The sequence below is a fragment of the Pagrus pagrus genome (assembly GCF_965226575.1).
Source record: "Pagrus pagrus genome assembly, chromosome: 6".
Lineage (NCBI taxonomy): Eukaryota > Metazoa > Chordata > Actinopteri > Spariformes > Sparidae > Pagrus > Pagrus pagrus.
Genome location: NC_140190.1, coordinates 24,573,784 through 24,581,806, shown reverse-complemented (window position 1 = coordinate 24,581,806; position 8,023 = coordinate 24,573,784). Strand labels below are relative to the sequence as shown.

Genomic DNA, 8,023 nt, shown 5'->3' with positions numbered 1-8,023 from the left:
GTTTAGTTTTGTCGTGTTAATGTTTTGTTTTGTTTGGGGATTTGGGGAGCACTGTGGACACCTGAGGTTATTTAGGTAGCAGGACAGGTGTAGGACCATAATGCACCTGGGTGGGCCTATGTTTTTTTTTTATTCAACAATCTGTGCCAGATTTACTTGTCTCAGTCAGATTTTTTTTTCCTTTTAAATAGCACCAATTATCTACACACCAATTATCAGATAGCTTACTTCAAGAATTTTACTCAAGTATTTTAAGTACTGTCATTTTACCAAAGTAATATTTTACTTATTTTGCCTGCATACAACACAATCCCATGGTGCAGCAGTGGCTGTTTGATTTGCATTTTAAATTTTGATTTAGGTTTTTTGACAAATGGCCACTAGAGGTAATTAAAATATGATAAATAATAAATACAACTTATTTATAAGCATATTTCTTTTTCGCCTGCTGCAAATCACCAGCGTTGATTTCTTTGCAGCTTTTTCTTTTGGTGAGTAAAGAGATTTTCTGCAGCAAAATCCACATTCAGCCTGTTTCTGAAGTCCATCCCAGGATTTACCCGCTGGTGTCACTGACAGCAGGATGCGCTGAGCGGCGCAGTTTCCACTCCACAGATCCACAAACATCCACTCCCTGTGGTAGTCACGTTCAGGCTCACCCACATCTTCTACACATCTACGGATCGCCATCGCGGGATCTTGTTTGTTGCTCATATATGCCAAAATGTGATTATATGATGGTGCCGTAGCTGGAGCTGTAAATTCACAGACAGGTTAACCACCGGGGGGAATCCTCGCAGGAACGAGTCTCACAGGACGTTTAGCGCTTTGACCTTTGACTGTCAGCGAATGACAAATCAAAGGTCGGTGTGTGAGAGCGGAGCCGGGCTTCAGAGCGCATCTCCAGCGCGGCACAGGACGGCGCTCTCGGGAGGAGAATGCTAGAAACCGCACCGAAAGGTAAAAACCACCCTCTGCTTTTTTCCCCTACTCAGTGTGTTGTGATTCATTTGACGTGTTTTACTGGCGTATTGAGAGCATCGCGATCTGTGTGTGGATGTTACATAATCTCAGGCTACCTCTGGAAATCCACTTCCCCCCCTCATAGTGCGTCTCTGCGCGGTGGACGGAGAGGTGATCATCTTGTTCCAGCGGGGGAATACGAAAAATCAGGAGACAAATTCTTAATAATTCTTAATAATAACAAACTTGTGTGTGTGCTCGGGGCCTGCGTGTGGCTGGATGCGCACGCGAGCATCACGAATGACATCATTTGGGTTATTTTTGTTCAGCAGGTGTCGATTTTTTATTTTTTTTCCACGCGTAATGGCAGATTTTTCCCCCTCCTGTGTCCTGAGAATGAATGCCGCTGTTTCTTTACTCTTATGACAAATGACACCTCCAGGATCAGACTGAAACAGCAGTAGAAAGGTGGCCCCTTCAGCTGGATTTTTCTGTCAGCTGATGATTTTGTTAACGGCATCTCAGGACACCAGTTAAAGGCGCACAGCACTCTTGTCCGAAAATAGACGCAGCAGGTTTTTTCCCCCCAAGATGGCAGGTTTTATTCTAAATATGGCATTAGGACGTGATGGATGTGTCTTTAATCTTCATCATCAGTTTGATCTGAATCACCATCTTCATCATGCAGGGCTCAGTGGAGAGCTCCTCTCTGCATCGTCCAATAGGGATCGTCACATCACCGCCAGCGTCACGCATGTCACGCACGTCACGTGAGCTGTTAAACAGCTTGGTGTGGTTTCATGTGGTGATCATCATCCTCAGCCTCTGAGGGACTTTCTGCTGCATCAGGCTGCTCTGCATTAAACAACTCACACGGACATATGAATTAAAGGTGCAGTTAGAGGGAAGTCAGGGCTGTTTGTTTCCGTAATGTGACGTATGTCTGATGTGGGCGGGGTTTAGTTAAGAGCTGCAGCACTGTTCACTGTCAGCCACACACCTGCCTTATCAGCAGTGACGGACTGTAACTAAGTACATTTACTCAAGTACTGTACTATATTGTACTTTTTACTCCACTACATTTACTTGATGACTTTAGGTTACTTCACAGATTTAGATGAAAACATAAATATTAAAGTGAGCAGAACATTTTACCAGCCTTTACCAGTCGCAGTGTTAAACATCTACACACGAGTGCAGTGATGGAATAACTGAGTACATTTACTCGAGTACTGCACTTAAGTCCAATTTTGAAGTAATTTTACTTAATTTGAGTATTTTCATTTTCTGCTAATTACTCCACTACATCTATTTGACATCTACTAGTTGCTTTGCAGATTACATGCTGCTTCATAGCCAAAGTAGCACATTATACTTTTAATTGTACCTTTGGTACTTGTGTAAATTTAGTGTCAGATACGTAATGTCAGAGACTTTTACTCAAGTACTATTCGCATGGTAAGTAATATTAATAAGTAATATTTTAACACAATACCTTTCATTTTACCCTGACCACACATGTAATGAAAGATAGAGGTTTAAAAAAAGAGTGTTTTTACTGGTGTCAAAATACCGAAATATTAGCACCAAAATATACTTAAAATTACCAAAAGTAAAATGCATAATAGCTGATTTTAAAATGAAGTGTCATTATTACGTGAAGGGTGGCGCTACAATTATGTACTTTTTATCTACTTATTTTGTGTTTTTTTTTATCTGAATCTGCAAGTAACAAGTAACTAAAGTTATCAAATAGACAGGTAGTGGAGTAAAAAGCAGTATCTGCTTCTGAATTATAGTGGAATAGAATTACAAAGTAGCAGAAAATGTAAGTACAGCTACTTCAAAATTGCGCCTGAGCAGATCTACTTAGTTACTTTCCACTAGCCTACTGGTTTTATATGATGGACAGAGTTAGCAAGTCACCCCAAATCATATTTGACTGGATATATTTATAAAACCGCCCAAGTTCAAGATGAGTCATCAATGTTTTACAGCTGAAAAAAAGAGAAATATTTAAATATAAACATACTCGTCAAAAACTGACACTCTGGGATGGTAGGACAGGTTGGCCCCCATCCCAAAGTGTCATTATTTGACGAGTTGGGAATGTACGGAAGCCCTAAAGGGCCATGCATTCATACATTTTATTTCCTCCGTTTTCCCGTGATAACAAGTTAATTTCATTTGTTTTCTCGAGATCTCGAGTTATTATCTCGAAATAACAACTGCTGTTTTCCCGAGATAACGGGATAATTTTCTCGAGATAACGAAACTTTGTTTTCTCGAGATAACGATATAATTAATTCGAGATCTCGAGATAATGACTGTGATATGATAGGCCTGAGATTATGGAGATGCCCGGGACCTCGTAGCTGGTCAGCTATGTAGTTAACGACGACATCAGGCTCACTTAGATTGCGCCACTGATATAGCTGAAGCCTTGCTAACCGTCTTTTTAGATTACGCACACTAATGTGTATATTATCTGTAATAGCAAGGCATAATGCTATTTCAGCCTGTGTCAGGCCTTGATTGAAAAGATATGTGACGCGGTGATCAATATGCTCCTGCTCCTCTGACGTTGCTACACTGAATGATGTTTCCTGCAATGATGTAATATACTACACTATCGTTTTGTTTTCTTAAGATCTCGAAATAATTATATCGTTAGATATAGAGAAAATTATCCCGTTTTCTCGGGAAATCGAGTTAATGTCGTTTGTTTTCTCGAGATCTCGAGTTATTATCTCGAAATAACAACTGCTGTTTTCCCGAGATAACGGGATAATTTTCTCGAGATAACGAAACTTTGTTTCCCCGAGATAACGATATAATTAATTGGAGATCTTGAGAAAACAAAACGATAGTGTAGTATATTAAATCATTGCAGGAAACATCATCTCGAAATAATTATAATGTTATCTCGGGAAAACAAAGTTTCGTTATCTCGAGATCTTGAGAAAATTATCCCGCTATCTCGGGAAAACGGCAGTTGTTATTTCGAGATAATAACTCGAGATCTCGAGAAAACAAATGAAATTAACTCGTTATCACGGGAAAATGGAGGAAATAAAATGTATGAATGCATGGCCCTTTAGGGCTTCCGTAGGAATGAGACTTAGAACTTACTTGAATTTACTAAATGAAAAGATTAATCTATTTGTCATGCCTTGGTTAATGGTGCATTTAAATGAGCAGGTGCACAAGGGGTAGAGGGCAGTAAACAGGTAGAGAATCTGGGTCATGCTCGGCACTTCACCAGGATAGATAGGATGGTTTTCAGTCACTGAAGTAGGCCACCTGCCAGCTCAGAGGAGGAAACAAACCAGGACAACATGGATGCCATAGTTTTTCTACGCAGACACATGGCAGCCAATGTGTTTCTGTGATGTTTCAGCTTTTACTACAGAGAACAAGAATCCTTGGATTACAGGATCTAAAGTCTCACAGATTCAAGTCCACCGTCTGTGTCGTGAAGCGAGCCCTTCAGCTGATCCAGCAGATTCCTAGATTCTGCTCTAATTAATCATTAATCCTCAATCTATCCTTGAGAATGGTAGTAAAAACCAGTGACACAGCTTCTGTAAAGTCAGTCAGTGTCAGATAACAGCAGTGTCATAAAACTGTAAAAATGGCACTTTGGATTGCATTTAAAGACTTTCAGGAATTATTATAAGAGGGATGAAAAGAAAAGCCTCAAAAGTCATCTTAAAGTCTCTTCTTAGACTTAGAAAACCTGTTTATCAAGTGTCTCTGATATTATTACAGGCAAGTGGTACACTAGCTTTATTATGTGCCTTTACTTTTTGTTGTGAGCCAGTTGCACATATTATGCAACGGTTGACTACAACTGTTAAGGTGAAACTGTGACACACTGTGACACAATGCCTGGACATCCTTCTAATATCAGAGGTCTGATTTTGGCCTCAGTATATTATTCTATAAGCTTTTTTATGTATATTCTGCAATGTTGTGCAAGTTTGAAGATGACATTTAGTCATTTAGTAAAGTAATGTCTTTCAGTTCTGCAACTAACAATGATTTTCATAATTGATTGAAGTGTAAACATGCCATGATCGCCGGTCAGCCTTCATTTTCCCAGGAGATTTCATGCTGTGTGGACAGAATTGCACAGTGAAAGAAAGATTCAGGGAACCAATTGAAACACAGATGTTGATGGTTATTCTTGCAATCAATATTTACTTCATAACGATAGGTTAAAGTAAAACATTTATTTATTGCCGGTTTAATTTGCTGATTATATTCCCAATTTTGTCAATTAAATGTCTTTAAAAACAATGAAAAACGTAATTCTTCAGGTCAATGTGACATAGTTACATTGTTTGTTTTTGTCTGTCCAGAACCCAAAAATATTCAGTTTACTGTCATACAAGACAAAGAAAAGTGTGAGTTGTTAGTTTGCAGTAAACTGACTAATCAATTGTTCACCTAATCGCAGTGGTCTAGTGGCCGATCATAGGACTCTTGGGATCAAGTCTCAACCTGGCAGACCAACGTCAGTGTGTGTGACTATGAGTGTCTGTAAATATTTGGCAATGTAGCTTTAAAAATGACTGAAATGATTAATTGGCTAACAAAATAGTTCATTTGAGTCATTGTCATTACATGTCATTACATCTGTGGAGCTTCACAGCAAAACAGCGCTGCAGCATTCTCCTAACCGACTGAGGTAGATTGGGACTTGTTTTAAAATGTAAAACAAGAAAAAACAACCGGAAAAAAAAAATGGCTCCATACAGCTCCACAAGGAAGCCCGAAATCCCAAATTCATTTTTAAAAGACTTGTTATATTGGATGAAATCATCACAGTAGCTGCTAAGCTAAAAGTGTTAGCATGCACCCCATCTGAAGAGGGTGCACCCTGGTGGACTCAGGGGAGGTGCAGAGAGGCAAAAATGTTCGAAAAAAACACTGCAAAAGTGCCCTTTGGATGCCCCTATGACAGATCAAATATGATAAAGTGCCCTCTAGGGTGCCCCACTGCATACAGCTGGTGCCCTTTTATGTTTTTGTCACCCCTGCCCCTCAAACATCCAGAGTTCATCACTGCGGGTGCATGAGCTCAAGCTAAATTTTCTTTTTTTTTGTTGAATTTATCCTTTAAAGAAGCTCTATTTAAATATTTGATTGGGTTTGAGCGTGTCATGTCTTCCTGTGTAAACCTTTGATAATGTCCTTCCTTGATCGTGCACCTGCTGTATCCTGAACAGTCACGCTCAGAGGGGCATCAAGGGGCAAATAATGGTCGGCACGGTCAGGAACAAGACAGGAAGCTCCGTTGCTACAATGGAGCGGCAGCGCTCTGCGTCCGGTTATGGCGGGGGTGTCGTTCCTCTCTTTTGGACATTCCGTTCCCGCTGGGCTTTGAGCTCCCGTCTGCTCTCCTAAAAGAGTTTCCCAGGCTCATGTCCTCTTTTCAGAACCATGCAGGGTTTCCGTTGCCAGGGGACAAGGCCAAGGAAGGAAGTATGCCATCAGTGGTCACTGTTTTGTCCTGCATGGATCCAGGGTCATTGCCCAAAATCTGGAGCTAAAATTACCAAATTGGAGCTAAAATTAAAATATCTGTTGGATTTTAATTATATTACAAAGAGCTTATTAACATTCATGCTGTTCAGGCTGAGAAACTCCCTGTGATGTAGAGTGAGTTTCCTTTTTCTGACAACGCATGGTGCTGTTGTCTTGCAATCCTGACTGCAAGACTCCTCTCATTTGAATCTTTGATGAGGCCAGGGGTCCCATTAATTTTCGGTGCAAGAAATTTGCTCTATTATGGGTCAGACTCATAATAAGTTCCTTATTTATACCCAAGAAAGCAGGTCATAGCAGTGGAGGTTTATTAAATTAACTCAAAGTTTCTTTTATCTCTCTACACTTCCTCCCTGAGGACATTTGTAATGGATGATGCTGCAGATTTTACTTTTTAGAACTCTTTAAGCCATAAGCACCCGTGTCTCTTCACCAGGCAGTGTTGTGGTCACAGCAGACTTCATCACACATCTCAGATGCGTCTGTCTGGCATTTAAGAGGAGCAGTAACTTTAGTCTACAGTAAAAATGAAATTATTTGTTGACAGAAGATCCATTGTTGACTCTTTTTAGTCATTTTTATAGTTAAAATATTAATCATTTGTTGGTACCACTGAGTAATTTGTGCTTTAATCTTCCTCACATTAGTGTTAATTTAATATCATTTTTGATTGATGTTTGCACAAAATGATCAATTTAAAGACTTGAACTCTTGGACTTTGTGAGGGGCATTCTTCACAATTATTTGACATTTTATAGACATAACGATTAATCAAGAAAATAATCAGCAGATCAACTGATAGTGAAAATATTTGTAAAGCCTATTTAATCCTGCAAAAGGATATTCACTGAAAATAACTAATGAGATGCAGGGTGGAAGAATTGCCAGCCACCACCTCCTCATAGGACGATCACAATTGACTAGCAGCCCACAGACATTTTAGAAAAGTGCCTTTAAAGTGGTAATCCAGACAAAATAGGAACTGTGACATTATTCACAAAACTGGGAGCCCACTCATTTTACCCACGGGAATGTGAGCGTGTTTAATAGCATCACGTGAGATTCTTGGCGTCACAACTAAAGAGAACTTTAATATTCCCATGATATTCAGATTTTAATTTGTCTGTGTTGGTACTATTTTGAGGCATGTTCATATTGGTATCACTGTGATATTCCTATAATTTTCTAGGGAATATAGGTAGATGAGGCATTATTACTGTTGTTTACTTAAAGTACCAAACATAAAGCACTCATAATACAGAATGACCCATTTCAGAGTCATATATATTATCTTACTGCTGGGTGTCTCGATCTGTAACCTAATAATGTCTAATATTTTATTAGATGATTTATATTTTGAATTAATGATATTAGTCCAGAAAGCGTAATAGATGTAGTGGAGTAAAAAGCAATGTTTGCCTCCTCAAAAAATGTAGTGGAGTAGAATAAAGTAGCATGAATATGCCAAGAAATGGCTTATTGAGAAGGAACAGTGGCAACACTGAAA

At 39.3% G+C, this 8,023-nt stretch overlaps 1 protein-coding gene across 1 annotated transcript in view; it reads left to right on the top strand.

Annotated features, from left to right (window-relative positions):
- The first annotated feature begins 627 nt into the window (after positions 1 to 627).
- Positions 628 to 8,023, top strand: part of dnajc6 (DnaJ (Hsp40) homolog, subfamily C, member 6) — a 50,779-nt gene continuing 43,383 nt past the window's right edge. Inside the window, exon 1 of the mRNA XM_084354007.1 lies at positions 628 to 960. The gene's annotated coding sequence lies outside the window, so the exon portion shown is untranslated. The remainder of the gene's footprint in view (positions 961 to 8,023) is intronic.